An 18,930-nucleotide genomic window follows, 5' to 3' on the forward strand; every position below is an offset into this window, starting at 1 on the left:
TCATCAACAAAATTGACCCTAGAGATGCGGGTTTGTGCATGTTCCTTCCCAGCTAGAGCAGGTATACAAAAAATACAAATTAGTCCATCAGGAAATGTTTTTAGAAGCACTTTCTCGCCACCTATACACATGTAACCAATACAATAACCAAATGAAGCTCTAGGTGCCACCAGCGTTGTAGTCAGTATTTGTAGTTAAGAAAGCAAGTAAGATGACCAAACACGCAACCGCACTTGGCTGAAAGAGCTCCTAACAGAGTAAGCAGGAAGAACCCATTTATTTCTGAGTGGCAATGCGAGACGAACGGGTCATCGTTTTGTCAAGAACCCAAGATATTCCTCGATCGGGCCATCCAACAAGAACCCACCCGCCAGGGCCAGAGCCACACAAACACTGCTCCTTCCTTCCCGCGCTCCTCCAAAGGATGTTGGGGAGGAAGTGGCCTTTATTCATCCGGGCAGTCAACGAGCGCGGATTAAACGTTCCCAGATAAATTACTTCAGGAAGCATTTTTAGCTGCTGAATACAGTCTGTGGGAAACACCTGTTTGGCTTCCGTGTCCTGCAACCATGGAACAACAAATGTTGAGGGGTACAACTATATGTATCCCTGGGACTCCAGGAGGCCGCTTACATCGTAACTCTCGTTTTTGTACAATGGAAAAAGGAGGAAAATTATAACATAGCAAACTCACCCCCTTAGACGACTTGGGAGTTAACGACATGACCAAGTAAATTGAAGTCTGCCATCAATTCCAGACATCCAAGGAGTCTGGCAGACATTAAGACCACGCTGGTCAAAGCTACGTGAAGTGGAAAGGGGGGGAGGTTCAAGACCGGAGCATGCAGGGAGGGCGATGCGGCGCTGTAACACTCCCGCGTCACCTTCTCCGTTCAGCTGCGCGCAGCGCCCGCGCCCTGCAGGAGAAGGCGACAGTCCACCTCCCACGACCTCTTTCGCTCCATCGAGGCCACGGTGAAAAGCACACACAGCATTCTGGGCACCTCCCCTCCATCCCCCCCAGAGGGAGATAAGCCATCTTATTTGGCTTTTATTCAAACGGCTTTTAGAGAAGGACTTAAGGTGGTTTGGCAGGCGGCCCCAGCACACGGTATATCAACTGGTGGTGCGGCTGCCCCTCGCTGAGCCTGGCTCCTGTCACACCGCGAAGGGATGCGCAAGAGCATCAGCCTGACTGAAGAGCCAGAAGAACTTTACACCTACGACGTTATCTCTGCACCTGCCGCTTAAGGAGACTAAAAAAAGGCATTTTAGGAACAATTTTACCCCATACTCATAACAAAGTTTTAGGAGACATGCGAGGCTACTGTCACTTCAAGACAGTTTTAGTAAATCATAGTAGATACAGTCGGGGATGTTAAAACAAGCTGTACTGGAACTGCATCCATTTGACTCCTCTGCATTCTTTACAGCCAAGCAGCACTGGATGGTACCGGCGGACTGACGTTAACCGCTTAGTCATTCCTGCACAAGTCTGTGCCCTGTGTTTCATTGGTTTATGCTGTAGATTACCTTAAGGTTAAGGCAGAAGGAAGTATTAATTAGCGGAGTAAACAGGTTGATTCTGCTCCCAGGACTTGAAGGAACAGGCAGCATTTGAGAACACTCACTCTCATGCAAATCAAACTGCAGCGTAGAAGACACCTGGGTCCCTCAGTCCATATAAATAGAATGAAGAAATTGTAATTCCTTCACTAAAGCATGTTACGTGAGCACTTGCGCCTCAAATATCCTCAGACTGCAGACCTGATGATAGACTCCGGTGAAAGTGTAGCTTTATGGCGCCTTCCACAAAGGAAGGCCAGGACGAGAAACTCAAGTGACCCACTGCTCCAAATTCCTAACAAATCAAATCAGACTTGGTTTTTTCTTAGCCTAGTTTGCTCAGTTTAATCTTTTGTAGTCCTCTTACTCTAATAAAATGGTTTCAGTAACCAAGTTCAACAAGATGTCTGCCCTTTACAGCAGAAAAAGCAAGCAAGAAGGTCCAGCTGGCCAGAAGGGACGTCCCTGGAGTCACACACCAGCCCTGCTACCTTGAACAGAAGCAGGGGAATGTTAGACACTTTAATAAATACCCAAAGAGAGACATGCAAAAAAGAGTAGTAAATACAGCGTTTAACAGAAAAGATTGCAAAGGTAAGTGCATTTCAGATATGTTTATTCTGCCGAAGTTCCAGTCACAGAACTCTCCATATAATGCCTTTTAAAGACATCCAAGACTCTCCCAGCGCCCATTTAACACTCCACTTGTCACGGCCAGGCGTGCCTGCTCTGCCAAGCTTTGCTACTGAACTTCTGCCGCAGGTTTTGACATTTCAGAACTCTAGACAGTAGCTGTATTTCCCAGAACAGATGAAGTTTTAGTGTGTACACGCAGCTGTATCAAACCTTTGCTTTTAATTAGAGATTTAGTGTTGTGTCTTTAGAAAAGTAGTTCATACCTCAAAAGCAGGTGTTCCCTTTAGCAGGGCCTTCAGTCCTCAGAAGCTGCTTATCTGCAAAACACAACGCGTGAACAATTAAGATGAAGCCATACAATTACAGAGTACTTGGATGTATGCTTATTAGGGATGGCATGGAGACGATTTACGTTACTCAAAGTTAACTAAATCTTGAGAAATGTTGCTACAGTCCCACCACAGTCATCCAGGCAGCTCTCCTTAATGTTCGCTCCTCAACAGGAATACTATCTAGCTATTACTGTTTCACATCAACACTTGATCAAGCTATTAAGGATATATCATGCAAATTGTGAGCAACTTTTCCGTCATCATGCATCTTAATAGATTTTTTACAAACAAGCCATTGAAGCTGAAGTAACCCGGGCTGATTAGGACATCCCTCCACTAAGGAGTGTTTCAGGTGTTCACATAATGGCTTGAAAGCTCTCGAAGTCGCTGTGAGGCATACACCTGCGGAGCCACCTGCGACAGCCGCTGTGCGAGGCACACCAAAGGCTTTCACACGGCACAACTGTCACGGTTTAGTCCAAGACGAGCGAGAAAGCAAAGATGAAGCTTTTGCGTTCCAGAAAGCCTGTACCGCTCCGTGCCGTTTTCTGTACTTCGCAACTTCAGAGTGGAATCTCTCACAATGTTATTAATGCATTCACAAGTCAAAGCCTACAGGTATTGCTAGATGCGTTACTCAGCTAGAAAAGCATATGCTGTATCCTTTCAAGGATTGCATTAGTGATACTTGGATTAATATTTTAAGGGGATCCAGATTTAAAAATAAAAAGAAAGACATCAGGAGCTGTATCTCAGTTGCACACAGCAGGCTATTTTCTGTACATTTTCCATCATTTCAGTGACGCTATACCCACCAGCTTTACCAGGGAACCATCTCCTCATCTCCTGGGTGGTGTTTCCCAAGTTTTTCTATATGGTATTTCACACTTCGTTCATTAATGTTTCTTTGTTGTAAAACAAGCACGCCTATACACACACACAAAATTCTATCAAAATAATACTCCGTACACTCTCCACGCAGCGCTCTGCAGAAAAGAATATAAACTAAGCTGCACAGTCAGTCAGTGAAGTATTTCAGCCCACACGGAGAAACGTCCAACTTGTTCTTCACCATAGCAAGTAATCAAGCCAGTCTCACAACACCGTATCTTCTCAGTACCTGCTTGTTAATGCAAAGTCGTATAGAAGCACTAATGCTTGTTCCTCTCCCTACAGACACACGTTTCACGTTACGTGGAAGTAAAATGCCCGATCTTTCTGGTAAATGAGGAAACAGCCCAGTGAAAAGAGTTTCACTTCAGCTTTAATAACTGGGAAAGCACTCAGGAGCGAGAAAAACCTTCTGAGAGAGTCCTGTTCCCTTCAGAAGGGGTGGAAAGGAGAGTTACCAAGTGAATTAAGGAATGGAGAAATACCCTGTGTCTGGTTCAGATACACGAGTCTTGTGGATGAGCTCTTGCTTGTGCGGTAACACTAATGCTCCCCTTTCCGACAGGAGGAAACTCTGCTAACACACATCATAAACCCCCGTTTTCTTTTTCCACATCGTTATCTGCAGTCTAGCCACCCTGTGATAAACTGGGGCATCGAGGTCCTCCTCCCCAGCTCCTTCCAACCGATGAACACCCAGATCACATCCAAAGGCGTCAAGCCCTGAACGCACAGCCCGACAGTCTGCTCCATGCAAGTTCATCCCGCATCTGTTGCGGTGACCCACCAGGTCCATCTCTTTGCATTGAAAACACCAAATTTTACCTTACTTAGGAAAAAAAAAAAAGAAGAAAAATCCATAGCCCTATCTTTTGCAGCAGAACATTAAAGAAAATGAAAAGTATTAACCCCTTTTTTTAGTGCTGGGCATTGCTACTCCGTCTCAAACTGGGTAGCGCTGTATCAACCACGGTTCTGATACCAGTGAAGTAAAATCTACCACAGTTTCTTGGTCTGGGCAAAAACATCTCATCCTTTGGTAAACCTGCATCTCTAGTTCCTCTTTAAATAAACCCCGAGGGAAAGAATTCCTGTACTACCAAGGTGGTCTTTACTATCCACAGTTGTAAAGATTGCTTTTCTCCTTAAGTATGGGGTGTTCTTGATTGACAAGCAGAAATGCTAAGTAATTTGTCTGTCTTGCGACAGATTGACACATTTGCTATAATTGCAGGTGTGGCTACAGAGATTTTGATGCGCTAGGTTTTACAGTAGCCTAAGATAGAGACTTTCCCCTGTCCCCTCACATAATAAATGGGGGAAGAATCCGAGCACTTATACAAGTGTTGGTGAACAGCAGGAAAAAAGTCGTCACCTGGCCAGCAAATACTGACTTATGCGTCCCATTATTAGCCAGAATTGTTTTCCAGTTTGAAGAAATATTACCGGGAACTACTTTAATGTTAAGAGATATATCTCTGTACATTGCAACCCCGATCCCAAGTTTGCAACTTTATTTCTCCCCAGCACAATTTTTACACGAGTGACACTGAAAAGCAACCCAACAGAGGAAGAGCAGGCTATTATTTCATTTACATCCCACTCCACACCCATTCTTCGTTTTTATCTTGCCCACGCTATCAGAAAACAGGTAATGCCTGGTATGCATACTGTCCCATCGTGCTTGCTATCCCTATAATATCCAGTTTCACGTCCTGCACCAGTAGTTCTTGTTCCTCAGCTCTTCTGGTTCCCAAGCTCCTTGCACTAAACATTGCAATGGCTTCTCTAACTTCACCCGGTTTTCTACACAGATGGCTTTTCCCCCCCCCAACTGAACTGCCTGCATCCCATTAACAGACTGGACTATTTTCTGCTCACTACCCAGTCTCGTACCTTGTTTCTTCCTCACCTGAGAGTTCACCACATCCACCCCATCTATAATACAGCAGTTATTCTGAGGCGTCCCAAAAGCATATACATATTTCAGGGCAAACATTAACAATTCATTTCTGCTTTTTCATAATTCTGAAGGTTCTTACCGCTTTAAGTAGCGACCATTGTCCCTGCCAGCCCCCAGGGGCAGCCCTTTTGAGGATGGAGTAAGCTACCACCCCTCCTTGGTCCACGAGAGAAGCACACGACTTACCTTGGCAACGCACCCAAAAAGGATGCAAGACAGAAGCAAGGAATTGATTCCCCGACATCCACCTCACAAAACTATCGTGACTAGACAGTCTCTAGTTGCAATAATTTAGTACTTTCTGCATGAACGGTGCTTGTCTCAATCTGCGCTTATGTTGCTGTGCTGCCGAAGAGAGATACTAGAGCAAACCTCCAGCTATGTTCAGGATTATCACTCTTACCCCAGCTAAACGGAATGTGCTTCAGTGCAATTAAGTTTATAACAGAAAGAATGTGCCACTCGTCATATCAGATGCCCTTATCGGCTCCCTCGGTTTCTCTAAACAAGCAACACTCTGTTTTCTCACCCCCAAATTCAGAGGACCGTTCCCCAGATCTCCGGAGAGAAAGCCACTCAAGTTTAAGTTTCCTGTTGTCTCTCACCCTTCACACTTTGTTTCCAAATCTCTCAATAAACAGCTCCCTTTAAATAGCTCCCCGTCTTAAATATGCGCGGTACACGAAGATCACTTGATATGAAAAGCTGAGAGTGGCGGCACACATTGCAGCTACAGCATTCCACATGCAAAGCAGTATCACGTTGTCGAATACCATGGGTTCAAACGCAACGTCTTGTAAACCCTGAGCTATATATACACATGGTGGCCGTGAAACCCGGAGATTACGGCATCTCAGATTTTCATCCCAGTCCTTTCCTAGGGGAATAATGCTAGCAGCAAATTAACTACAGCACGGTGACACAGTGAAAACCACCTTCATAGCCACAAGCCCCTACCTTGGCTCCTTGCCCATAACTGAACTCACCAAGATCCTAAAACAAGAACTTGTTCTAGAATATATGGTGGACTTTTCTTCTTCATGGGTACCATTGCCAAATATTTAATGACTTTCTGTTAAGCATCAAAGTCCTGTTCCCACACTTGGATGAGGCATCTGAAATAAAGCTGACAGGATTTGAAAGAGACTGCTTTTAGATTTGATTCTAGGCTTTTGAGTAGAGCTTTCCCCGGGAGAGAAGCAAAGTGCTGAAGTTAGACTAATAATTTAAAACGAGTCTTCAAAACACAAGATGGAGTTCCACTGAACTCTAAGAGTGAATAATCTTCTAGGGAAACATTCATGAACAGCAAGTCAGACTTTTGCGGTAGTCACACAACTCCTACTACTTGTAGGAAGGGATCATACTTCCCAACTGCGGGTAGCACATGGAAGAATAAAGGTCTTCAACTGTAAAGCAAGCAGATACTCTTCGGCAATATCCACGTTTAATCCTTATTAAAGAGGACAGGCTTTAACAAACAGTCTTCTGTAGCAATTCAGGTTGACAAAGTTAAAAACCAGCGAGGCTCATACAATCAGACAGTAAATAAGCAGCTGCACAAGTGTAGCTGTTTTTATAGCACAGTGGATTTTCGTATGTCAAGAGCAATTTGACTAAAGAAACAACGTGCAATGATTCCAGAAAGCTGGAAGAGCAACTCACAGATTGCCAAATCACCAGTGTCAAAGACCAACCAAGGACCTTCCAGAACGATCCCCAAAGGCTGGACAGTGCAAGAAATGCCAACGAAGAGGTAAGCTCCAGCAGCCAGTGGTCTTTAGCTGGGTAGGGTACAACCGAAGAGCACGGGGAGCAAGTAGTCAACCGCGTTACAAGACAGAAGGCGTGACAAGAGGCTGAAACCCCCCAGAGAAGGCCGAGATGAAATACTTTGACAGAAGCGATCTTTGAATCTTTCTATAGATCTTTCAGATGTGTCTAAATGGGGCGGGACACACACAGACGGACGGGACACAACGGGACACCGCTTAACACACAAACATCCAGATCCACAAAGAAAAAAAAACCAAACACCAAAAACCAAGGCAGAAAATGCCCTTGGTGAGAAACAACAACGCACATTCCCTTTCAGTAGAAGCTAAATAAAAAAAGAAAGCGATTTAAGCAAGACCAAAGTATCTCTTTTCACAGTTGAAGAACTCTGCTGCTAACAGGACTAAATTAGCTAAAATTAGCCATCACAGTTGCATTCCCAACAGCACCTCTAGCTTCCTGTGTGGATGAGTAGCTTTGGTGAAGGAGTTCTAATTTGGATTCAGAGCATGCAGATTTAAGGAGGATAGTGATTTCTGGCCAGTTCCCTCCATGAACACTGATGCATAAGAAAAAACTGTCTTTCACATTCAAGTTTAATCCTCTTCTGAAATATTTATTTTTGGAACAATTCATTGAACAGTAAGCCTTCAGCCTAGCCAAATTACATCTAAAAATAAAGGTATTAAGAATTCAGGAATTCTTCCTACTGCTATATCTAATCAATACAGACCCACTGCCACTCCTGTCATAGGCTTTATTTGTCAAAGCACATACCCGCGCCCACACTTGGGCGGCATCGTCCAACAACCTGCCATCTTTTTGGCTCGTATAGACTAGAGAGAGGCATTTTTAATGATTTGAGATGTTACGGAGATTCATCAAGTAAAGATTCAGTTGCACGCACATTAGAAAAAGGAGCAGTAAGAACCTGAGTCAAGTCTTGAACTATGACTGAAATAGGAACACACTTCAGTTAAACTAAATGCAACTGAAGCTCCTCCAACGCCATTTTGCCTTCGCTGGGGCTGAACGCTAATGATCCCTTGAGGAGGACAAAGAGAACAAGCAGCTTTCATTATTCAAATCTCACTTGTCCTCTAATGAAAGGCTGCGAAACTGATTGTGCTTCCTGCAATCATGAAGGAGCGCCAAGGCTACCTCCCCACTAGGGAGTTCAACGTCAGAGATGGCTTAAACGTGCCCAGGGGTACGGTGGCAAGGAAGGGGCTGCGTTCGCACTTGTAAAGTCTTACTCTTTAAACCAGGGGGGCTACCTGTAAACAGCTCTTGGGAACGGTCTTGGTCCATGCTAGCTCTTGAATAGCATCCACCAGTGTCTGGGAGAGGTCTTTAGCCCTAGGCCAAAGATTGCAACAGGAAATATTCTAAAAACAAACAGCACAGATGCTGTATTCCAGCGCTACCAGAAGTCAGCGAGCATCATGTCATTCACTAGCACAGGTATAGCTGGAGACGCCAGACTATGAGAAGCTTCTTAGTAAGCTGTTTCCATATTCACATCATCCCAGCTTCCTGGAAGCTCCAGTAGTCCAGCTCATCCTCATCTGCCCCTGCAAAAGAGCATACCACCAAGAAAGCCTCCCCAGCCCACTACTGTAAGAAACAGGGTTGTTTGCAAGGTCGTATCTCTCAATGCCTTAAAAAAAAAAAAATTCATTTTTGCTAGTCTTTAAAAAGTCTTTTATGAAGTCTCCTGCGCTAGATTGTTCCTTTTATCCAAACTGAATGTCTGGCACATCTGTTTCACAGGTTATTCATTAGGAGGTTAGCGTGGACAACCAGCACGTGTTCTCTGTAGCTTTCCTCTACCCCCTCACAGCGTAAGCCACCCATCCGTAACAACTTCAGCTAAAACAGAGGGCTGTTCCCAACCCAGCCCCCTCTTCACTCACACCGATTCAATTCTTATACTTTTTAAAAGGTAGTTTAATGAGCAGCTGGAAGCGAGAGGTGATCCTAAGTTTTCACCAGTGTCTGACCTACGGCTGCCACCTCTTTAACCTGAAATACTGCCGAGCTGACGGGCTGCCTAGATCCTTGTTCGCTCCTCCATACAGTGACACATGTTGCTCCATTAGCTATATTTCTCAGCTGTGGAAACTCTCGCTCTCACTTTGCAAAGGAACTTCTTTGAGCTCACTCCTATTCAAGCCACGGTTAACGCTTCCTTTTTGCTCCATGGAGGCTGCCGGCCATCGTTTTCAGACACAGGTGAAGGAGAAGAAGGAAGACGCGTAAGAATTCTAGCTGCAATCATAAAAGGCACTGAGGTCCCATGGCCAGCAAACAAGCCTGAAATAGGTTTATCAGTAGCCGAGTTGTAACAGGCTGTTCAACAGGTAAAACATGGAATCATAGAATCATTAAGGTTGGAAAAGACCCTTAAGATCACCGAGTCCAACCGTTAACCTATCACTGCCAAGTCCATCTATACCATGTCCTCGAGCATCACGTCTGTCCGCCCTTTAAATATCTCCAGGGATGGGGACTCAACCCCTTCCCTGGGCAGTCTGTTCCAATGCTTGACCATCCTTTCAGTGAAGAAGTTTTTCCTAATATCCAACCTAAACCTCCCCTGGTGCAGCTTGAGGCCGTTCCCTCTCGATGGGAGGGATCCCATGGTGGGATGACTCACATAACTGGAGTGCTGCAATGGATGGCTACAAGCTCTTTAGAAGGGACAGGCTAGGAAGGAGAGGTGGAGGGGTAGCCCTGTATGTTAGGGAGCGTTTTGCCTGTCTAGAGTTCAACAACAGTAATGATAAGGTTGAGGGTTTATGGGTTAAGATCGGGGGAAGGCTAACAAGGCAGACATCCTGGTGGGAGTCCGTTACAGACCACCCAACCAGGATGAGGAAACGGATGAAGTATTCTATAAGCGGTTGGCTGAAGTCTCACAATCTCTAGCCCTTGTTCTCATGGGAGACTTCAACTTACCAGGTATCTGCTGGAAATACAACACAGCAGAGAAAAAGCAGTCTCGGAGGTTCCTGGAGTGTGTGGGAGATAACTGCCTGACGCAGCTGGTGAGGGAGCCAACCAGGGGAGGCGCCCCGCCGGACCTGCTGTTCACGAACAGAGAAGGCCTGGTGGGCGACGTGGTGGTCGGAGGCCGTCTTGGGCTCAGCGACCACGACATGATAGAGTTTTCAATTCTAGGAGAAGTAAGGAAGGGGGTCAGCAAGACCGCTACCCTGGACTTTAGAAGGAAAAACAAAAAGCATCCTTTTCTTATTCGTTTCATCCATGCTACGCCCTTTTAGAGCAGCAGTCATGCAGAGAACACCGCTGCTTTCCCACACCCTGATCTGGCAAGTCCCGAGATGGGTCAAGAACAGGGCTGTGTGTTTCCCTTCCACTCTCACTATGCAGATCAAAGAGTCAGTGGAGCGGTCAGCGATTCTATGCACGTTTAAAAATGCAATGCGAATATGCATCAAATGTAGCCAGCTGCTGGCGTGCCCCTGAACAGAAAACACCATCATCTCATTTGGACTATGAAACGTTGTCTTTCCTTGACTTCGGAAAAGGCAACCAAGAAGGAAGCTGCAGGTGCCAACAGCAATCTTACAAAAAGAATGCGGTCTGCAGTGTCAGCTAATGAACTAGCATGGGCAAGCGAGAGGAGTTTGGATTTCCCATGTCTTTGGGACCTTGAAGACTGCCTCAGCGATAACACGTTACCATGGCGACGGCTTTAAAGCCAAACAACTCCTGGAGGAGAATCTGAACCGTATCTGCCATTTTCCTATTGTGATAAAGCATGAAAATTCATGAGACTTAAATCTACTTATGTTTTCAAGGTTGACGCCTGCCAGCTTTCACAATTTAAGTGCCAGAGTTGCCCGTTAATATCTCCTCGCTGACACCCAAGTCTCCTGCAGCGGTCGTAACCCTCCTCCGCTTGTATCGCTGCTCCTCCGGGAGCACGCGCAGTACGGAGGGGGTTATAGCGCTGGCACGTACGGACGGCAGCGGTGTGGGCAGCGGAGAGCTGCGCAGCTGCGGGTCGCTTTTCAGGGATACTGCTCATGGACTTCACTGAGCGCTTCAGGGCTCAGCGCATCTTAAAAAAAAAAACCACAAAACACCTATCAAGCCCCTATAATTTTTATGTTAAAGAATCCACACAGAGAACAGTGGGTGCTCTTTAAGTTGAGGTTTATGTGGTGCTTCCGAATGGGTCATTTTGCAGGGACTTGAGGACTCAGATGTGGCAGTACTATTGATCTGTGCTTCTTCGCCCTGATTGGCGCCTGCCCCAACCTTGACCAAGAAGTACCTTTAAGCCAGAAAGATTCAGGATTTATTTCATTTTATTATTTTCAGTTTGGAAACTTATTTATGACACAAGATTTTATGTGGAATGCTCTGGAAAGGGGGGGGGGGGGAACCGTCCACACCACCACCCATCAAGTACCAAAATTAAGCAGAATACACACTGGCAGCCTGCCCAGCACCCTGGGTTCAAAGCTCTGAAAGTATGTGTTATTTACTTAAAAAAACAAAAACAAAACCATAGGACATCTCCATGAAAAAGGGCATCTGTATAGACCAAGCTCTCATGCCCAGATGTACTCTAAACAAACACCAGTATCTGAGCAAATCAGTTTGACAGGTTTAATAACCTGTGTATTTTAGGTTAAATATTTAAGATGTTTAGGAACACCTAAGAGGAGCTGACCTAGGCATTAACCATGCCCCCAGTCAGCCACACCATCACTTCAGGAGGTGAGCAAGACTGTAAGGTGAATCCAGGCAGCAGCAAATTCAGTATCTCCTTTGTTCAGGGCGATATATAGTATGAACTAGTTGCTCTTCCTAGATGCAATTCTGTGAGCAGTTCTGAGTTAAGGCCACACATTTCCATAACAAACCACAGGGCAGAGCTTCCACCATGGCTCTATATTCTATTTACTGTCATCGCACTTTCAGGCATAACAGGCAGCGACATTTCCAAGGCAGAGATGCTTGTCCCTTGCATATAATGGGGCATCAAAAGAGATTTCTCTGCTTTCTGAAGAGGCAAAATGGCACCAAGGAAGAGAAGGAGTAAGGGTGGGGGGACAGGGGAATAAATAAAACAAAACACACACATATAACACTGCTGCTTAAGTGCTAGAAATCAATGTGCTTTTCTGCTTGCGTTTTGGGGAATCCGCTCCTGAACGCAGACGCTGCTTTACAGGAAATTCTGTCTTCCTTCGCCCGGTATCTGTTCCCCGGCACGCACGAGCCTCCCGGCCTGGTGTCCAGCGCTTGTGTCTCTGTTACAGAAATTGGAGATGAAGCCGAGCAGAACGGCCCTGACGGGCACGGACAGCAGGACTGGTGTCAGAACAGCCAGATAAGACCTTATTAGAAACACCTAACACTCCTCATTAGTCACAGGTGAACAACAGCGTCCCAAGGGCAAGCCACACACATGCTGTTTCTTAAAACAGATGAAAGAAGGAAAACATCATTTCCTTGGTGCGCAAGAGCTCCTGTATGAAAAAGGGTAGATGGAAGTGATAATAATTCCCCTTGTCTCCAACACTAAGATTAATCCATGCCAAAACTCAATAGTTACAGATCACAAACACGACAGAACCTGATTTTGCTTTTACATTTTTCCATATCAATTTCGGGGCTGTTACTTACCCAGTGACGATACAGAAGATGCACCGTCAGCTCTGTTAGACAGAGGGAATGCAACTTTTTTTTTTTTAAATTATGCCAGACAGCAATGCAACTAGTACACCAAGGAATACATTAAAAAACACAGTAATCTTTATTTTCCCTTGCACAAACATAGCATGGTTAGAGTCTCTGCATCATCACTGGATTTCTCTCTGCATTCTCAAGAGCCAAAATGTTAACATGGATCAGAAGAGGGAAGGCAAAAAAAAAAAAAAAAGCATTTAAACCCAGTGCACAGACACACGATCATTGCTACTTAAGTGCTAGTAATCATTGAGCTTCCCTATTTGCTTTTCTGGAATCTGCGAGGAATAAACCAGCTGCTGCCTTGCACATCTGTAAGACGGTCTCCACCGGTCCCCTGTCAATGAGAGACCGGCTGACAGGAACCAAGGCTTGCTCTGCAACAGTGCCCGTGCAGAGACAGATTACCTTTCCAAGCACAAAGTTAAAACTGTTCAGAGCTTAAGTGATCCACTGCATTTGACAGCTGAATATTTCGAATCTTGCTATTTCAGAGTCTGGATTGCACAGCGAAGAATTACCGATCCTCACTGTAGCTCTGTAGCATGTGAAAACATACTCGGCTCAACTGTAAGGAGCGCTGTAAGACAATCCCGGCAGAGGCTGCGGGCAGGCTCCTCCTCTCTCCCCTTCTTCAAGCCAAAAGGCCTTTCCAGGAGCCATGGCTATTCAGGAGCACAGAGACTATATACTTCACTTAGTATTAAAATAGTTACTTCTAGACTAGAGGCCACCCTCTAACAGAAAAGTTAATGACGCTCAAAATCATTACAGACACAATCTAAAGTGTTACGATCAATTACAAGCAAGACCATTCAGAATATGACTATATTCCCCAAGTTTTCAGAGGACTGGTTGCTCAAAAGCTTTACATGGAAAAGACCAGTTTCACTGCAATTATGCAGTATCAGTGTCCCGAGATACCAGAGCTACTGAAATGGAGAAGTCCTGATTACGCACAGGCGTTGCCAGGACCTCATCGAGATCCCAGCTGCGGAACATCCCACACTCTCCCAGTTCCTTCAGGAGAAGCCTCAGAACCTCATTTCGCCTCCCCTCGGCGGGGACAGCGCACACCACCCGGCGGACGTGGCCACGCTAGAGCTGGCACCTGGGCTTAGGTGGAGCTGAGAAGTTAGGACAGCCCTAAGTGATCTCCAGTACACGGACCAACCTCTCTACCGCTCAGAAACAAGCACTCGGGCGTTAAGAGGGCGCAGGGGAACCAAAGAAAGCCAACGTTCTCCCATTATTTATCATACAGCACTGACATTTAAGACTTCCAGCTAAAATCAGAGCAAGTAAGAGTGGATTTGTCCTGTAAGGTATACGCTGAAAGCGACACCCATAGCTGGTGAAAGGCAAGAAGGGGAGATAAGGGTCACAACAGTGTAGCCAGATACGGTTAAGATCATTAATATTCAGTTATTTGCCTTTCAGCTTGCATATCACATTTCCAAGGCATAAAGAAACCCATCTTACCCAAGCTTTTGGGGTTTTCCATAAGTCTTAACACTTTGAGATGATGTAAAAAAAAAAAAAAAAAAAAAAGTCCCACCGCAAAGGAAACTCTTGTCTCTCCAAGAAGAGCAGTCCTCGAGACTCGGATGGGGTGGGGGGGCACCAAAAAAACCCACCAAACAAAAAAAAAAGTCAGTCTGTCAAAGGTAAGTTTCCCTTTTTTACAAGTGGGCTGTAAAACCAAGCAGTCAGAATAAGATTCAATGCCAGTTAGTGATCAGATTAAACATTTGGTTTGAGCTGGAACGTGTTCCCATATTCTGCATCGAAACTATGACTCTTATGGTTTTTAAAACAGTGTCACTCCTTAGCAAATTCAAGACTAAAGCGACAGGCCTTGAAATTACTGATAAATCCTTCAGATGTTTATTTACAAATGTAGAAGAGCAATTAAAGTTTCTAAAGAAAAGAGTTTCTAAAGCTAACAAAAAATTAACTGGAACAGAGGAAGAACACTGATTTCCCATTATGCAGCTGCCTCCAAAAACAGATTTGTTCAATTCAGCGTGAAAAAGCGGGATGGAGTCTTAGTACCCAACATCAGATGACGACAGGTTACAATAAGGTGCAGACAGCTGTGCTAAACCAGAACAGACAAACAAATTGTTTCAAGATCGGAGACACGATATACGGCATGGTGTCTTTGACCGAGAGGCTCTTAAATTATACCCTGCCGAAGCTGGCTGCAGAGCATGCACCACAGAGCAAGACCATTCACCCGACATTCGCTCCACCCTGCCCTAAGACACTGTGATGCATTGTTAAATGTCATTTTTTAGTTTTTTTCTTAACCTATCAGTAGTTAAGGCCATGGCAAAAACAGCCAGAGGTGCGGAGGACATGAGACTCGAGCACTTTTCTTTTGCTGCATTTTTGCAAAGTGCTGTTCAGTCGCAGTAAATAAGAAGTGAGATGGAGAAGAACTGCAGGAAAAAAGAGACCACGTGAGATCTTGGCATCTTAGAAGATTCCTTCCCCACGTACCCTGTTCTGTTTTGCTGAGGGCAGAGGAGCAGCAGTAGTTTGTCAGTGTTATCACAAAAGCGATACTCCAAACAAAGGGAGCCTGGTGGAACTGTTCTCTCAGACACTTGCTCTGTGCTTATCGAGGAAAGTGATACCTGCTCTGAAGATGTAGTAAGATCAGCAGCAGCTTCCCATCAAGATTGGAAGCAGTACAACATGCATCACTTTACATCGTGATCAAGTAAATTAGCGCATAGATTTACTGCTTTAAAAATCTCAAATGTCTTCAGAAATGAAAAGCTACATGAATAAAATAAATACTGTACTACAGCTGAATGAAGCAAATTCCCTTGTGAAAATGCTTCCGACGTACCAATAAAACTAGTTTCCAGCACTATGCTTTATCCATATGATTTCTATTTCTTACAGCTATTGGCATGAAGACAGCTCTGCAGAGCCACCAGAAGCCTACACGCTGGAGGGAGAACACGCACACGTACTCGACATGTCGTCCAGCGCAGCAAGGCCTCAACTGACCAACGAAACAATCCCAAGAGCTGCTCTGCTGCCAAAAAAGTAATTTTCTAATAAAAATCCCTCCCTCCTCCATACAGGGGCCTCGAATGCAGTGCCTAGTCTCGCTCAAGCATGCACACAAGTTACTCGGGGTGACAGTCCCGGAATAGCTGAGGTTTGCACTGCAACCAGGAGGAGCAGGGCCCCAGCCGCACACCCCGTCCCTCTCCTGTGCCGAGACAGCCGGTGAGCTGCTGCTCAGGCCTGCTCAACTCATTCACCAAATCGGAAAAAGCTTATCAGTTTAATGCATAGGTTATTACCACAAAGACCAATTAAAAAAATCATTATACCATCCTTCTTTTAATCTGAACTTAAAACTTTTCAGCTCAGACTCATTGAGAACAAAAACATAGCTGTTCCTATGTCCATCCACACTTTCACCGGCACCCTGGCTGAGCCACGTCACAGTGCCGGTCCGCTGCTGGCCGCGAAACCAGCTCAAAATCAAACCGGGAGCAGGCCGGCGTGGTCAGGCGCGGAGACGTGCCCGCTCGCTCTGCTCTGCCTGCACAAAGCGCTGGCGGGGGCTGGCGCCGAGGCAGACGGCGCACGCGGCCGCCAACTTCTGACTAAACACGCGAGGCTGGCTTTTGTAGGAGTTACTTATGAACTGGACTTGCTTGCATTCTCAGTTTGTTTTGGTTTTTTTAATATTTATTTTAAGCTCGCTGGCAAGATCCAACAAAGCTGTTTCGCTGTCTGTCTGCTGTTCCGAGAGGCCAGTATGAGAATAGCAATCCTGCACCTACAGGCTCTACTCCCAAATATCCTGTTCACCACTACCGAAAGGGAACCAGGAGGTGGGAATACCCTGGAACCGGCCTGTGCAACATGCCTGACAGCTACTAACAAAACAAGCTGTATAAACAGCTCTGCTCCTGTGCCACCCAGGGTTTGGGGATTTCTGAGTCAACAAAATGTAGGTGAAATGTAGTCACTCCTGCTGCGTTCAGCTTTAAAAGCTGGTATGACTCTAAAATTACTAATTAATTCTTCCGTAATTTTTAAGACAAATTCCAACTAAAAGGAAGACAAGTATAATACATTGTCTCCTATGCAATTCCATTATTTTCACAGGACTCAGCATTTCATTAATCGACAGAAATAAAATATTGGTATTTGAGTTTGAGCAGACTCCAAACTTTCTGGCTCCCCCTACACGCAGATGTTGCATTTTAAACTGGAACCAGCATGTGGCTCTCAATGCATCCAAGGACAACAAATAATCCTACAGGAGCGAGAAACTGAAAGAACAAAACCCAATGAATACGACAACTTTGGGTTTTTACAGTTGACTCAGGCTGACTCAAACTCGCTTTGTTTCTGGCACATCACTGAATTCTAACTCGGCAAGCGAGACAGATACAACCGTCAACTCCCACAAGAATCGCCAAAGTTGAATAGCTGGGGTTTGCTCTTACTACAGAAAGTTTTTCCAGTCAACCGCATATTTTAAAGTGACAATTTTATAATTTTAAGAATGGAAACAGGTGGAAAGCACGTGGCATTTCACCACGCGCCGCTTCTAGCAGCTTGCACTACTAAATAAAATCCCGTTGTTTCCAGAACCTTTACTAAAGTCCATCATCTCCCACCCAGACTCTGATCACGCGCACAGTAACGTAATGCGGCGAGAGGGGGAGAAGGGTCCTCCTCGCAACGCTTTCATTTCAAAGGCCAGCGGACTTCAGTCACAGCAGCACGAATACACGGATCGCCCATACCGCAGTGAACAAAGCCGGGTTTGCTCCGAGTGCCACCCCGCAGTAGCTACGGGAGTCACCGAATGTTTTTCTTGTGTAAGTCTGTGACAAAGTTAATCTAAAGGGAAGGTTCGATAAACTCTCTAACCCACTTAAGAGATTTCTTCATTTCTTACTCTGGCAAGACAGCAGTTCACTGCAAAACGCAGCTGGGCGAGTGTAATACAGAAGGCATATTGATTCACTGTACTGTGCTTTAAAATAACTAACTTAAATCTACAAAGCTAGGGATCATTCTTGTATCATTTTTAATTAAAATCTTCCCTATAGATAGTCTAAAAAAATTAAAATAATCAACGTGATTGCCAGAAGAATAAGTACATCCAGTTTGCAGGAATCAGCTCTTGCTTAACCCACCCCAAAGATGAGCTCCTGTTTCTAAACTGAAGCGAAAAGCTCTACAGAGGGCATCTCCTACCTGCTGCCGCGCCATGGCTGCCTCCGAACGCCCGCACGGCTCCCCCGCCACGACCGGGCAGATTACTCGGTGGTCAGCCGATGCAGCATACTTTTGTTTCAGCAAATAGTTAGAGCATTGCGCAGTGACCGCTTGGTCACTAGGATGAGATCATTCCCAACCGTAAACTTTATCAAAAAGCTTTTTGTTACCGGCTGTTGTACTTCAGAAAGTTAGCTTCATTCTATGAGTAATTAGTAAAGAAGATGTTTTACAGAAAGGTTCACTTCGTTATTCAGAAAATATTCAGTAGCTTCTCCTTTTTTCCCCTGCTACATTTCTACCTCTTTAGATTTAGAATGCTTATAAGACATTTTTACATTTTTTAGCCAAATTATTAGAATCATAAAGGGATGACTTCTCACAAGTATCAGAGGGGCTTGGGAGGGGCTGTTTGTTTGTTTGTTTTCCCTGGGGTGTTTAAAAAAAATACTTTTAGACTCTAGAACATCACTTCAGTTACACTTTGCATTTATTCCAAAAGCAATGAGAAAATATTCTCAACTGCCCATACCTGGCCTCAGGCTGAAGAAAAAGAAGAATATGCCCGTATGGAAGGAGAAGGTTGCTACTGCGCAAGGCACCCTTGCTGAAGGATGAGCAAGAAGGGGGGAAAAAAAAAAAAATACAAGTAGTAGCCATAGTACCATTCTTCTTTATTTTTTTTCAATAAAATCCAAATACTGCTCTTGAGCTCCTGAAGTTCAGCTCGGAGGAGCTGAGACATCTACTTTCAAAAATACCAGTCAG

General features: G+C 45.1%; 1 protein-coding gene across 7 annotated transcripts in view; it reads right to left on the reverse strand.

Annotated features, from left to right (window-relative positions):
• MAP4 (microtubule associated protein 4) overlaps positions 1-18,930 on the reverse strand; it is a 171,635-nt gene that overhangs the window by 136,699 nt on the left and 16,006 nt on the right. For 5 of the 7 annotated variants that reach the window (XM_087732482.1, XM_087732475.1, XM_087732492.1 and 2 more), the window contains exon 2: positions 2,466-2,519. The exons of 1 other annotated variant lie outside the window; for it this stretch is intronic. The gene's annotated coding sequence lies outside the window, so the exon portion shown is untranslated. Of the gene's footprint in view, positions 1-2,465; positions 2,520-5,574; positions 5,758-18,930 lie in introns of those variants that run through there. One more of the 7 variants, XM_087732449.1, reaches the window with a different exon arrangement.

This window comes from Nipponia nippon, unplaced genomic scaffold (genome assembly GCF_047370975.1).
Source record: "Nipponia nippon isolate SJK-2023a ecotype South Korea unplaced genomic scaffold, ASM4737097v1 scaffold_1, whole genome shotgun sequence".
NCBI classification, from domain to species: Eukaryota; Metazoa; Chordata; class Aves; order Pelecaniformes; family Threskiornithidae; genus Nipponia; species Nipponia nippon.